At 23.8% G+C, this 17,058-nt stretch overlaps 1 protein-coding gene across 7 annotated transcripts in view; it reads right to left on the bottom strand.

Moving 5' to 3' along the window:
• The window catches only part of Dh31-R (Diuretic hormone 31 Receptor), a 117,460-nt gene that overhangs the window by 19,306 nt on the left and 81,096 nt on the right, over positions 1-17,058 (bottom strand). The window lies entirely within an intron of this gene.

The raw sequence follows: 17,058 nt of genomic DNA, 5'->3' as shown, positions 1-17,058 counted from the left end.
CCATAAAAATTCATTAACCAAATTTACTAACACTCTTGACTTATTTGATTATATATAATTATTTATATGGGAATTGGAAATAAAAACCAGCAGAAGAGTAATATAGAAAAAGAAAAAAAAACATGTGTGCATATCACACAAGTTAGAAATGAAATCTTCAGATAAACAAGTTTCGAGGATTTTATATTGTTATAATATTATTTGTACTTTTAATTTGTAATTATTTATTTAATTATTAATTTAATTTATAAAAATGCGCGCCTGTTCGTATGCAACCCTCCAAACACACTTTGAAAATGTTGCTTGCGAGCGCCATCTACTGGAACGAAATTTTTTTCTAATCAAAACTGGTTATACAAGTGTATATGACGGGTTGCATATCTTTCGGGCAGACAAAAAATTCTGTCCCGACAGATGACAGTGTGTCGGGAGGGTTGCATTCATACAGGCGCGCATTTTTATAATAATTACGAAGAAAGTAAATAATAAAATACTTTCCAAAATGTTTGCAAATCAAATATTTTTTATAAATAATGATACGTTTGTCTCTTTTTCTCTTTTTACGTAGTATTAAGGTCGTTTCTTTCCCCCACTACATTTCGGTTTCGTTTTCTCACTAAATCACCGTGTTTCATTTTTTTCAAATCACATCCATTGTAAAGATGTTTACACTTCAAAAATAAAAGTTGCTTTTTCAAGATACCACCATGATCATCGTAGTATACTTGAAAATCTTTTTTATATCTGTGCTTTTTTTTTCTTTCCTTATTTTTCCGTTCGATTTTCTTCTCACACACCGTAGTAGTAGGTTAGTAAGAAATCTCATTAATATTCCTCCAAGTTGGCCGATAAAAAGAGTCCCTCGTTCCGTTACGTTGGTGGTGGAAAAATGCATTTTCTTCTAGTACCCTTATTACATATTTATGCGCTTAAAGTAACTTTACGTATAGAATAGTTTCAAGTTGTATTTCGAATAGATAAGTATTCCCTTTCTTTTCTCACCCCTTTTACTACTACTATTTCATGTGGTATAACGAAATCTATATATATATATGTTATAAAATAACTAATATTATTATACATAGATTATCTTTTCATTACAATATTTAGATTATTCTATTAATATATGTATATTTTATGATATTATTTTGATTATTATATTAGTCAGTTAAGTGCGTTCGACGTGTATACACGTCGTTGCTTGTTTTTAATTCCACACCCTGTGGTGATCTTTTCAAACTAAATTCCACAGTCAGCTGGTTAATATATTAATATATTTATTGATATAAATTTTAAACTTATCTTTGTACATTATAGAGACAGAGATTACCCCCATTTTTTTTAATTTCTTTTTTATTTTACAAAGTTAAACAAACGTAAAGTAAAACTTTACGTATAAACGGGATAATTTTGTGCCCTTTAAAAAAGTTTGTCAATTAATTAACAAATTTATCAAATGATATATTACAGTTTTTATACAATAATAATAATAATAATAATAATAATAATAATAATGATTAACAGAAAAGAACATTGAAAAGATTAAAAAGATTGATAATGTTTGAGTAATAAAAAAACAAAAAAAACAAAGAAATTTCAAACAAATGTTTAATGTTTAAATTACCATCTAATTTATTTTATCATCGATCATTGTATTAGCAATTAATTAATATCATCGATCATACATTTTTTTTTCTTCTATTTTTTTTTTTATTTAATTTAAAACAGTGATTTATTTCATTCCAAGTATCATATATATATATATATATATATATATATTACATTTATTGATTTTCTCTGATACGATAGTAGATGAATGAAATATCGTGTTTTTCCATTCTAAAATTAATGATCACGAATTCCAACTGCAATCTTATGGTGAAACGATGTAAACAACAACAATAACAACAACAACAACAATTTACCAACAAAAAGGAAAAAAATAATAATTGCATTTACTACAACGCATTTCACTAGATTATACCTTTTATTATTTATATACATCTTTTGTTATTTATAACAATGAAAATCGTAGAGTGAGTGAGAAGGAAAAAGGAATAGGGGAGTTGAAAGAGCGTATGCAAACGAACTTATGATTGTTTCCATGAAATTTCAATGAGATTGACCGTAACCAATTTCCCATAAACTTTACAATAAATACCTTTAATTAATTTCGATTTGATTCGACCAAATAACACAAAACAAATCTAAAATTGTTATTCATAAAGTATATTCTAGATTTTTTATTAATTCTTCTGCACTCCGATGTCTCAACGTATGAGACATTAAAGTTTATTCGTGATTACGGGGAATGAAGTTATTTCAGTACAACTTTTTGTGACTTGCATGTTTCCCTGATGTTTTCTCTTAAAATAGCACAAGACGACATTAAAATCTAGTAAAATAACAGAGATATATAAAAAAAAAAATGTCAGCGAGAGTTTTGTGTTGGAAGAGAATGCGATACGCGTGTTCACGACGGATCTGAGAACTTTTTTGGCGAAACTTGAGAAGAACGATAAGAAGAATTTGTAAAAGAATGGTTTTTATAGAAGCATATCTCGCATTTTATTATGAGATTTATAATGTATAAAGAAATATTATCAAATAGTATCACATTTCAAATACAATGGAACTCGTTCGCATTTTTTGTCAATTGCAACGCTATTACACATATACATTTATTTTGATTAATAAGTTCTTTTGGTAAAAGTTTTTGAGGTAAATTTGTTCCTTGATGTCTACAGATTAATATAAGTCCAATATTATTAGAATCCGTTATTTGGTTTTAAAGTTATATTAAATAATACGAGGGTCTGTAAATGTGCCATTTCTGTGGCGCGGAGTAGCTGCTAGCCCTAACGTTGAAAGTCGTACAGAGTGCAAAGGGTTAATTTGTAATTAAAAAATTTACAAAATTTATATAATCTATGCATCATTGGGTTTTGATAAATAATATAAAATAATTAATTGTAACTGTCTATATTCACTATTCAAACACATATATATATATATATATTTTCTAAAGTTTTATTTTGCAAAATGTGCAATATCCAACATTGGATTAAATTGTAAATGTATTTTTTTTCCTCCTTCTTTTCCAACCATTTCTTTTCACTTGTTTTTTTTTTTTTATTTCTTTATCTTTGGTTATTGCATTTACCAATTTACCAAAATTGACATGAAAATGTGGTTTTACTTGTTTTAACACAATTTCAACAAAACTAAACGAAATTTATTATCTTCTTGTGTGGTTTACTCATTCTTCCATTTATTTTGAAATTCTCTCTCTCTCTCTTTTTTTCTCTTTATTATTCCATTTCCCGTAAAATTACAAATAATAGACAGTTCCTAGCTCGAAGGAAAATGTTTCAATCTCATTTTTGACGATGCAAAAGATTTTAGTTGATATCATCTCGTTCGTTAAAAACACACTTTTCTATCTCGTGTTTCGTGATAACACAAGAAATATAATAATATGAAGAAAAATACTTTGATGTATGTGTCTGTGTATCTGTATAATGTGTGTGTGTGTGTGTGTGTTCTTCATGTATGTATTTCTCAATTCACCAAAAGTCAAAACGAAGCTTTTTGTCAAACTTTTATCTCTTGACAAATGTGTTCAAAGTTTTTTTTACTGATCAAAATAAAATCAAAATAATTTGTCGAGCTTTTTATCTTGACTAAATTTTCAATTTTTCTAATAATAATAATACTTAAAACTCGTGTTGATCTTTTTCTATATGCTTTTTTTTTCAAATATTAAAAACCATGAAAGGTTTTTTTTTGTTGAAAATAAATCAAATTAATATTTTTCATTTAAAATCAATATTGATGCGTTACTTTGATTTTATTTATATTCATATACGTGAGTTGAAAAGTTTTGAGCTTTCTATACCAAGTGAATTAAAAAGTTTTCAATTTAACACGGTATGAAAAAAAAAAAAAAATAAAACCATATAAAGTTCAAAACTTTACCATTAAATAGAAAAAAAAAAAATAAAAAAAACAACTATCATTAAATTTTGTCATTACAAATTGACGTTGAAAATAAATTGTGGAAATTTTGTTGTTTCTTCTTGTTGTCTTGTAACAAAAATAAAAATAATTCATTGATTGGTTAGAAATATGTATTGGTAATAAATGTTAGTAGAATATATTTGTATTGGATTTAATAAATTCAATATACAAATATATATGTTGTATGATTTTATAGAATGCAACAGATTTTCCGCAGTAATTCCACACCATTGAATTGGATTACAGGAGCATGCATGCATATTATCGTGTGCTGAACGTATTTACGGAATATCAAATGTGATCGTAGTTAAAAAAGATCTTTTTATTCTTTTTTGCAAGGTAACGAAGCTAAAAAATAAAAAAGAAAGAAGAAAAAAAGAAAAAAAAGCACAACGAGAAAATACACGAATTTTACACGTGTCGTTAAACTTAATTCAATTTAAAAATCAATGTACAGTTTATGCATTGTAATATGCAATTTATAAATAGTTCATATTTATTATTAAAATATATGTGATCGTACATTTTGTTTAATATTTGCATATATATATATGTATATAGGAAGATTGTCTTTTTAATTTTGTTATTCATTGCAAATATAAATTTAAATCAATGATATTGTAATATCAAAGTTAATTCTGACCACAATATAAATATATATTATATTATTTATATAATATATATTTATAATATTTATTTATATATTATATATAATATAAACATTTAATATATTATATATATTTATATTATTTAGAATATAATATAATATATATATATATTATAATTATAATATAATATATATTTATATTTATACAATATAAATATATATTTATAATATTTATTTTTATTTATTAATTTATAATAATATATAAATATTTATTATTTTATTTATATATTATTTATTTACATTATTTACTATATAATTATAAATAATAATAAATATAATATAAATAATATATATATATATATATATATATATATATATATATATATATATATATATATATATATATATATATAATAAAATATAATAATAATATAATATAATATAATAAAATAATATAAATTTAATATAATATAAATATAATTATAAATAATATAGTAAATAATATAAATAAATAATATATAAATATAAAATATATATATATAGATAGAAAGGTATCGTGAATTCATTGGATTGGAAAAAATTAAATAAATTTATATCTTCTTTGTTCATTTCAACCCCTCTCTCTCTCACTCAATCATTTCAATTACGATATTTCGAATGTATATTTAATTAATCGTTTTAAACGTCTTCAGAGAGATTTTGTATAAAAACATTAAAAAAAAAAACAAAAACTTATTGTATTTACGTAAACGATATGTATGTATTATATAATTAATGAATCTTTGAAAGAAAGAAAAATAAAACAGAAGGGGGGGAAAACTTGATGAAAATATCTCAAGGATAATCCTTTTTTATATCCTCCTTCTCTTCTTGTTCTTCTTCTTCTTCCTTTTATTTTCTTCTGATATGTCAGAGGGTTAATTGAAATTCCACACACGTGGATCGATTGATAATAATTAACACGATGCGTAATATAGAAACATTGAATGAGTAATGCAATATACAAATTTCAATATTGACAGACAAAATTAATTATTTTTCAATCATCGTTTAAATTAGAAAAAATTTCCTTTTAAATCTCCCTCTTACTCTCTCTCTCTCTCTCTCTCTTTCTATCTCTCTCTCTTTCTCTATTTTTCTATCTTTCTCTCTCTCTCTCTCTCTCTTTTTTATCTGACTCTATCTGATTTGAATAAATAAATTAAATTCAATTACGATCATTCATTATTATTATTATTATTATTATTATTATTATTTTGTTGGTTGTTGTTGTTTTTTTTTTTTTTTTAAATGAATATGCACAAATAATTAACTTTTCTTTTTTTAATTTCTTTTTGTTTTTTTTTGTTTTATTTTAAAATTATTTCTCACGAATTGAAAATCAATAGGTAAACACATGAATCTTTTATATTTAATCTTGACCTTTTTTTTTTTTTTATCATTACTTTTTTTCTCCTATCACAGTTTAAATATTAAAGTGAATTTTATATTATAACTATTCTTTTATCTTTTATCTTTTATCTTCTTTTTTTTTGTTTTGTTTTGTTTTATTTTATTTAGTTTTTTCCTATTCAATCGCATTTCTTTTTCTTCACCTTCTATCGAACTTGTATTTTATATATGTGCAAACTATTATATATATACGAGCTAGTTACTGTTATATATTGCACATATATAAAATATATATATAAATATATATACAGGGTGATTCAAAAAATCGAATAGTGTAAAAAAAAAACTATAAGGTTTCATTTGAAAAAGAAGTGCAACTGCATCTAACGAGTGCATCGATGCATCTTTAAAAAGATAAGGTTATAGAAAGTTGACATTTGTTTTGCCACAATAACTTTTTCCATTGATGATTTTTTTTGTCTATTGTTACTTAACAAAAAAAGTTATTACCCGCCTCATTTACAAAATTCACCTTGTACACTGTTGATATAAAAAATCAAATATCTCGTAAACCATTGACATTTCGATGACCTTCATTTAATACTTTTTAACGTAGAATAAAAAAAGGAATCGAATAGTGTAAAAAAAAAAAAAAAACTATAAGGTTTCATTAGAAAAAAAAAGTGCAATTGCATTTGGCGAGTGCATCGTTGCATTTTCAAAACAAGTAAGGTCATAGAAAATGGACATTTGTTTTGCCACAATAACTTTTTCCATTGATGATTTTTTTTTGTCTATTGTTATTTAACAAAAAAAAGTTATTACACGCTTCCGTTTTCAAGAATCACCCTGTATACGAACTAGTTACCAATTCGGATTTTGTGAAAGTTTCAATAAAGTGGTACCGATTGGAATTCGTTTAGTGATTTCAATAGATACACGAGAAAGAGGTAAATAGGTAGATAGATAGATAGATAGATAGATAGATAGATAGATAGATAGATAGATAGATAGATAGATAGATAGATAGATAGATAGATAGATAGAAATCGAAATTCGTTCAATCGTAGAATAGTACGAACCGTAAGTTGATTTTAACACAAAAATTAAAATACCTTTTTTTTTTCTTTTTCTTATTTCTTATTTTTTTTTTCATTTTTCTTTTCTTTTTTTCTGGAAACAAGATTAAGATAAAAATAGGATATACATTTATTCGTTGAACGGATAAATAGATAATAATTTGACCCAAAGTAACGTGAATTTTTGGCACGGTGAATTTCTTACGATTTCCATTGATAATAAAACGATCAAATATTAAAAATACTACCAATTTTTTCTCCATTTTTTTTCTATTTCTTTTTCTATTTCTATCTCTTTCTATAATAATCTTCACTTTTATACGGATAGGTGAAAGAAAAGGATAAAGATAAATAGAGGTAAGCAAAAAAAAAAACAAAAGGGCAAGGGTAGAAACTATGACCTTAACCAATGATTGTAAGGACCTATAAAAGGGTCTTCTACGTTTTATTTTAAATATAGTTTCTTTGTTTTTTTTCTTTTTTGCTTTCTTTCTTTATTTTATTACACCAGTCTCATCTTGTTAATTTCATCATTGGTTATTTTTTCTTTTTTTCCCCCTATCATCTAAACAACCCTTTTCCTTTTCTCTATCGATTGTGTCATTAATTATTAATAAAATACTAAATATAATATTATTATATAATTATTCTGTAATGTGTTATAAATGTTGATTATGAAATCAAATAAAAATATTTCAGATGATAATTTTATTTCTACATGTTTTTTGGTAAAAATAATTGCATTTAAATTAAATAACACTAAGTTATATATATATATATAGTTAGTTATATATATAAAATATATTGTATATATAATATAATATTATTATTATAATAATTATATTATAATAATAAATAAATAAAAAATAAAAATATAAAATATAAAAAATAATAATAATAAAAAACTAATATTATAATAAATTATATATTATTATTATAATAATTATATTATAATTATATTATAATATAAAATATAATATATAATATAAAAAAAAATTATATATATTTTTATATAATTATATATTATATAATTAATATATAATTTATATTATATATTAAAATATATAATATATATAATAATATATAAATATATATAATTTTTTTTTATATTATATATTATATTTTATATTATAATATAATTATAATATAATTATTCTGTAATGTGTTATAATTGATTATGACATGTTTTCTGTAAAAATAATTGCATTTAAATTAAATAACACTAAGTTATATTATCAAAAATTATAACACACACACACACACACAACCCACGGAAAATGTCCTATTGTTTATATTTTTTACAATGACTGCTTTTATTTATGCTCTATTCTCGTTTACTTCTTATAATACGTTGCCATTTTTAATTTTTCTCTTTTCATTTCATCGTACGTTTTAAAACCCCTATTTTTCTCTCTTTTTTCATCTTTCCCTTTATCTTTATCTTTATCTTTATCTTTATTTTTATTCCCTTTTTATCTTTATTTTAATCTTTATCTTGCAAAGTTCTCTTCCTTCCGTGTAGTCCCACGAGCCATCATGAAAAGTAAAATAGACGGAATGCATTTTCCCACTTTCCGTAACAAATGCGTTCTATAAAACACACACACACACACACACATCCTTCATCACCCTCTACAACCCCTATTCATTCCACCCCCATCCGTTTTCCATTCTCAATTCTCCCATCCTGGTTGGCTTATTGTATACACCAACGTTTCCTTCCGTTCACAGTAAACGTAAGCTTTGTTTTTTTTTATCAGATCGATTTCTTCGATAAAATCCAAATTGCAAGTAAACTTTATGCAAGCTTTTTTTACTTTATCCTTTATTATTATTATTATTTTTATTATTATTATTATTTTAAATTTACTGCATTTGTTGTTTGATTTATTTGTAATTTATATTTATTTAGATATTAGTAAAAAGAAAAAAACGAAAAAAAGAAATTGAAATGTAGCCTATCATTTTATAACACGTTCATCGCCCAGCCCGATTTAGTTAAGTTTCTCACCAGGCCCAAAATTCGACTGTCGACGCACCTACGTAACGTAAAGAAACGATAAGTAGAAATATTAACAAATTAATATTATTTATTTACCGAAAATAATAAAATATAAAAATATCGTTTATTTACCAAAAATAATAAAATATTAAAATATCGTTTATTTATCGATAATTAAATATATTATTATTATTATATATATATAATATTAATATATAATATTATATAATTATTATATATATTATTATAATATTATATATATTATTATTTTTATTATATTATTATATTTTATTTATCGAAAATATATTACATTAAATATAATATTATTATTATATTATATATATTATTATATATTTTATTTATCGAAAATAATCAAATATAAAACCTAACTAAAAATCCTATAACTACAAGAAGAAGAGAGTAACAGTATACGGTGACGAAGCCCCTGAGGAAGCATACCCGTCACCATATATGGTGACACGGCAAAGAACGTGATAAAAGAGTCAAAATAAGTAATAGTAAAACGTGTTCTTTTTTTATATCTTCTTTTTTTTTATTTATTTTTTTGTAAATATCATCAAAAGTCGTTTGACTTGTTCCACCTTTTGAACCTTTTGAGCTCTATGTATGCTCGGAGGCTTTTATCGGAATTTGAATGTGATCTTTTTTCTATTCTCGTTTTTTTTTTAAATTTTTTTTTTTCTATAGCATTGATATTCGCCGTTCGATATACCGATAAATATCGATGAGATTTTATTCGATGATTTAACGTTGTGTATTTTTTTTTTTTTTTTTTTTTCATTTCCATTTACCCTTTCTCTTATTTTTTATTTTATTTGTATATTTCTTTTCAATCGAGCGTATAACACACAGATAACACCTGTACAACCAAAATCACGATGTTAAATATAAATATATATATATGTATATATAGTTATAATACCAGGTTTATACAACATTTATACTTGATCTGAACTTTCAGATAAATCCTTAACATATGTATATTGTATAATAAAAGATTCCACGTTACAACAACCCATTTGATGCAGATAAGAAAATCGAAAAAAAAAAAAAAAATAAAGTTCGTTTATAAATAGAAACACTTGTTTCTTACAATAATCCTCCTTCTTATCGTACTCACCCATATACAGGGTGATTCACCAGTTATTGCCACTTAAATAGCTCCGAAAGTATGATAGTAGCAGAAAAGTGGATGTGGACTAAGTTGCATGATAAAATAATAATAAGAAAAATAATAATAATAATATAATAAAAATAATAATACAAAAAATATTTTATATATATATATATATATATATATATATATATATATATATATATAATATATAAAATATATAATATATATTTTTTATTATTATTTATTTATTTTCCAGGTATACCCCTTTAGGGTGTTTACCCCGAAGGCCCAGCCTACATGTTAGTTCCCCTTGACAATATACTTCATTCTAATTATACCCTAATATAATATTAGATATTAATATTAACACTATAAAAAACAATATATAACAATATAAACAACATTCAACAATATACGTTCATTTAGTATAATATATAATATATATAAAAAATATAATAATATAATAAAAATATAATATTATATTAGGTTAGAAACTATGAAACGAGCATTTTTTATGTAATCTGTGTTTTTAAATTGTTCATTAACACTAAAAATAAAGATTTTTTGTTGTTTTTTTTTCAAAAAGGCATATTTTTAATTTGCCCAATCGTTGGCAAAAAGTCGTCGCGATTCCAATGGAAATTATTTCAATTGATTATAATAAATAATTGTAAAAAATTGCGCTTTTCGTTTTTTTTTTTTTAATTTTCATTCACACAACGCCCGTTTCATATTTTCCAATCTAATAATATATATTTAAAAAAAAACCTCCCCCCCCCCAAAAAAAATAAAAAAAAAAGAAAGGAAATTCCAAACAAGATAAAGAGTTCAAGTATCTCACGGAAAGATATTTTATCTTTTTGATATAAGGACAATCCATCTTTTAAGGGTTTAAGTAAAGGGAAAGGAAGCTTGACAGATAGCCCGATAAATTCTGTAGATTTTCCATCAGAGTTTCTAAACCTTGTATACGTGATACCCGTATGTATATTATATGTAATAGTATTAGTATTAGTATTAGTATTAGTAGTAGTAGTAGTAGTAGTAGTAGTAGTACGAGAGAAGAACCTTACCCCCTTCGACCATAATTTCTCGATCGAATCTCGGTGATTTTCGTGACGAGGGCTTTTGATGGATGATAAGAACCAGATTTTCCCTTTCCATCCCTTTCCCTTACACTCTCCTTGTCCCTGTCTCTTTCCCTGTCTTCCCTTTCTTCCTCACCCCTTTTCGTTTCCCTTTCTTTATTTTTTTTATTTAATCTTTCCTCATTTCCCATTTTAATACAGGTCACATTAACAATATTTCTTTTTCGTGTATAAACATATTTTAAATAAAAACCCTATAAATCATTTTAAATATATCACCCATCCTATCCCACCACCTTCCTCCACCCTTCTTCTCAAATATAAAACAAGACTATAGCAGATTGCAAAATAATTTCGAAAGATAAAAATGAAAAAAAAAAAAGAAAGAAAGAAGAAAGAGAATATAAAACAAAACGAAAGCAAACAAACGAACAAACAAACAAAAAATAAAGGAAATGAATAAAAATAAAAAAAACAGGAAGTGGGTAAAGGTGGGAGGGTGGATAAGGGTGTGTAGGGCTTGAACATTTTTCTTCGCATTATATACAAATAGGTTTTTGATAAATGATCTTTCAGTTTTAATGATTGTGGGACTCTAATATCACAGATTTCCAATTATACCACGTTTCTATGTAAGTCAAATATCAACACATACATACACATATATATATATATGTACAGGGTGATTTACCAGTTCTTGCCACCTAAATAGCTTCGAAGGAATATGAAAGTAATGAATAGTTTTGTAAATAATATGTAAGAGCATCATATGATGCAATAAAACATATATGATTCTGTTTAAAAGAAAAAACATCATTAATGACCTTCATATGTCCTTTACACGTCCACTTACAAAAAAAAAAAAAAAAAAACAGTACCATCAGTATGAACCCCTTTTAAAGCCATTCAACTTCATGTGAAACATTGTCTGCTACGCGTAATAATAATAATAATAATAATAATAACGTAAATCTAAATGGTAAAATGTGATGACCCACCCTGTATATATGAATGAATAAAATTTCTATTTTTCAAGATTATTCTTAAAAATACAATTGTAAAATTTACAAATTAGATATAACTAATACAGGTTTTAACGTTAAAATGTATAATTGAGAGAGAGAGAGAGAGACAGAGAGAGTTCAATGAACGATTTGAAGCAGTGATTCTCAACTATCATATTGAAACAACTTAAGATGGTGATGGAGAGAGTAGAGGGGTGCGGTTTATAGGTGCGGTGTAAATGCTCTTCCTCTTTAGGAGCGGTTTCCAGGTGCGGCTTTGATACTTAAGCTTTGATACATCGTTTCAAAGCATATTGAGGTTTCTCTCTCTCTCTCTCTATCTATCTATCTATCTATATCGTCAAAAGCATTAACCACCGATATTCCATGTAAATTATTAACGAAATTCAATGTCTTCAAAATGAAATGAAACAAAAACAAAAACATCGATGAAACCAAAAATTGCCAAAGATTTTCGTCAGACAAAAATCAAAATGAAATGGAGATGAAATGACAAAAGTAGACAAAGGGAAAGGGAAAAGGATAAGTGATGTGTATGTGTATGTTATCAACGAAATTCGATGTTTTTAAACAGATTAAATAAAAATTACATGAATAAATCAAGACATTAAGAAAAATAAAACAACAATTACAATGAAATTAGATGAAATAACAAAAGTTAAAGAATAAAGGAAAGGAAAAGGGATGTGTGTGTATGTGTGTGTGTTTGTGTTTGTTCAATTCTTATAACGTTAACGAAATTGTATGCACTTTAGCAACGATCCACGAATATATTAACATAAGATTGTTAGGTACGTTAACTACTAGAATTCATGAATATTCATAGTAACACATACGTGATTTATCCTTGATCGTGATTAACATTTCGATTCCGACACACGATGAAACTTCATTCAATTAATATAGTTAAAATAATTTCTTGAATGATCATTTCTAGTAAATCTACAACAAAACCCATGGCCGAAGTATCCTAGTATTATATTAATATATAGATAAATAATATAGATAAAAATGCATATGAAACATTTTCAATATACAATTTTACATTACAATTTCAAGAGTATCAAACTGATGTTAAATCATATCACGTTTAATTTTGTCGTTGTACTATCGATTTACGTTAGATCAAAATTGTTCATATCCTTCAATATACTATACTATAGTTAACCTATACCTTCTATTGTCTCAACTAAATCAAACCACGTTTTATCAAAAGAGAGAGAGAGAGAGAGAGAGAGAGAGAGAGAGAGAGAGAAGAAAATAGAAATTTGTTAAAGATAAATCGATACTCGATAAAAAATGTACACGATCCTAGTTCATTTAAACTGATACTCTTCGTATCAGAAAACCAAAAAAAAGAAAAAAAAAAGAAACAAAAATCCTTCAAAGTATCATGGTTAATCATGTATACATATTTACGTTGTTTATTTAAAAATAAGAAAAAATATCATTTTTTTTTAAATTTAGTATATTTCAATAAATTACTTTAATTCAAATTGTTTGATGAATAAGAAAAATGTATCGTTTAGTAATAATCACTCAACGTGATTTTATTTTTCATATCTCTATCTTTTATGTGTGCATATCACACAAGTTAGAAGTGAAACCTTCAAATAAGCAAATTTCGAGGATAATTTATTATATAATTTTATTACAATATTATTTGTACTTTTAATTTGTAATTATTTACATAATTATTAATTTAATCTATAAAAATGCGCGCCTGTTCGTATGCAACCCTCCAGACATTCTTTGAAAATGTTGCTTACGAGCGTCATCTGCGGGAGGAAATTTTTTTTCTGCCAGAAAAGAGAGGCAACTTGTCATACACGCGTGTATAAACAGTTGGAACTGAAAAAAAAATCCGTCCCAGTAGATGGCACTCGCAAGCAACATTTTCAAAATGTGTCTGGAGGGTTGCATTCATATAGGCGCGCATTTTTTATAATAATTACAAATAAAATAAATAATAAAACACTTTGAAAAATGTTTGCTAATCAAATATTTTTATAAATAATGATAAAAATTCAACTCTAATATTGTAATTAATTTATGCATATTTATCGAATAATATTTAGTATTTTATATGAAATAAAAATAAAAAAATCATGTGTGCAAATCACTTCAAGAAGAGAAATATAAATCTCTCTGGATAAATATCAATTTGGTTTTTGGGTGATACACACATGATTTGATCAAATATTACAAAAATGAATAATTGTATAAACATGTATATTAAATAATATAAACTCGAATGAAAAGTATAAATATTAATCGAATCGTACTTTTATTCTCTTAATAAATAAAATAACACATACGCACATATATATAGAGAGAGAGAAAGAGAAAGAGAGAGAGAGAGAAATATTACAAATAAAACTTAAAATCGTATTCATCGACAAAATAAAAAAATAAAAAGAAACAAAAAATATAAAACGTATCGAAAATGTTTTTGAAATCAATCCTCTCTCTCTCTCTCTCTCTCTCTCTCGCGTAATTTCTCTTTTGCTATATTAGATTTGTATTTAAATATAAAATGGATTTTGAATAAATATTAAAACTATAAATTTATATTTTTTATTCGAACATACGACATCATTGCACAGGAAACTTGCAATCTACATTTCCCATAGAATTAAATACACAATATATATATATATATATAGAGAGAGAGAGAGAGAGAGGGAGAGATAAAATGACTTCATAATAAATAACAACACGTAGTATAACAAACTGTGTTCAATTAATTTCACCCTAATAAAGATCAAGCACACACACACGCACGCACACACACACATATTGAGAAAGATCGTTTGTTTCAACTATGAGTAACAGTATGGTCATTATTTTCTATCAAAATAGAATATTACTTAATTAAAATCTTTATCATCTACATACCTTATCTCTCTCTTTTTAAGTACTATGTTTTTACATGTTCTTTGTAATATTACAAATAAACAAAATAATAATAAACAATTAAAATCATTTTGATTACCATAAAAGAATTTTAAAAAGAAGATATATATATATATATAAAACGAAAAATGTAATATAATTAAAATAAATAAATAAATAAATGTGAAAAGGATAATTTTTTTTTACATAAAAAGAAAGTCAAAGAGAAAAATAAAATAAAAATTGAATGATAAATAGGAAAATTCGTAAGGGGTAGGGGGGTGGCAAGGGGGTACGGAATTTCGTCGGAAAGGAAAGTTAATTCGCGAGTTAAATGAATTCGAGAAATTGATTTGAAAATGCTCCAAGCGATAAATTAATGTTTATACGCTTCTCGGTTTTCAAACTACAAACGAACATGATCATCTATATTTTTATTTTCTTTTTAGATTATTACTATATATATATATATATATACATATATATTATTTAGATATTAATTTTATTCAAGTGATTAATGGAATTTTACCACTCAATATATTATATGAATATATTATTAAAAACAGTTTAATATTTAAATAAATTCAATTGATTGTGGGTTTGAAATTAGAAAGAATTCAGATTTAGAAATAAAATATTGAAGAAGAAGAAGATTTGTTTGATTTATTGAATTAATTTAATTTAATAATAATAGTAATTATATTAATTAATTCATTAATTAAGAATAATTTGCTTTTAGAACCTTAAATATGGTATTTTATATTTCTGTTTTTTTTTTTTTTTTTTAGATTATTATAATTTAGATATTAATTTAATAAAAATTATTAATAGAATTTTATCATCAATATATTATATGAATATATTATTAAAAACAGTTTTATATTTAGATAAATATTAAATTAATATTATTTATTAAATATTATACTGATTGCAATCACAGATAAATTCAATTGATTGTGGATTTGAAATCAGAATTTCTTCAGATTTCAAAATAAAATATTGTGCAAAAAAATGTAATCGTTTAAGAATCAAAATCTGATGTTAGAACCTTCACGTAGGGTTTTTCGTTTCTTTTTTCATTTTTTCTATCAAGTAATACTGAACAAATAGGTAAGTACTTACTTGTATCCAATCGATACACGCTTGACCCATTTTAATCCTTTTCTTTCTTGATAAAAAAACTAACTATACTAAGTTTTTAAAAATGATGTCGTATTTTTTTCACGCGTATCTTTTGTTAATACTTTTGTTCTCATTTTTTTTTTTTATCAATAATTATTACTTCGAATATAAATCATCATACAAATAACGTAATATATTATCTAATATATCATATTTTTATATAATCTAGAGTATATTATATATATATAGATAAATAATTAAAGCAGATATATATATATATATATATATATAATAATAAAAAAAAATAAATATAAATTATTAATTAAAAATTTTAATTACAATTTAATTAAATAAAATTAAATTATATTTAATTATTATTATAAATTTATTAAAATATATATTAATATTATATAATATTAATATTATTAAATTATATTATAACAATATAAAAATATATAATAATTAATATTATATTGTATATATTAATATATATAATATATATTATATATATATATATAATGTTTTATATTTAATTAAATTATAATTATTAAATTATTAATTATATTTAAATTTAATAATAAAATTACATATGATAAGAAGATCATTCATTTTTATTTATTATATATAATATTATAATATATTGTATATATGATTATTCAATAAATGATATATTTAAAAAGAAAATCTCGA

The sequence above is a fragment of the Polistes dominula genome, unplaced genomic scaffold (genome assembly GCF_049000335.1).
Source record: "Polistes dominula isolate Pdom_NZ unplaced genomic scaffold, Pdom_raw_medaka contig_17, whole genome shotgun sequence".
Classification (NCBI taxonomy): Eukaryota; Metazoa; Arthropoda; class Insecta; order Hymenoptera; family Vespidae; genus Polistes; species Polistes dominula.
This window is presented reverse-complemented; position numbering and strand designations above follow the sequence as displayed.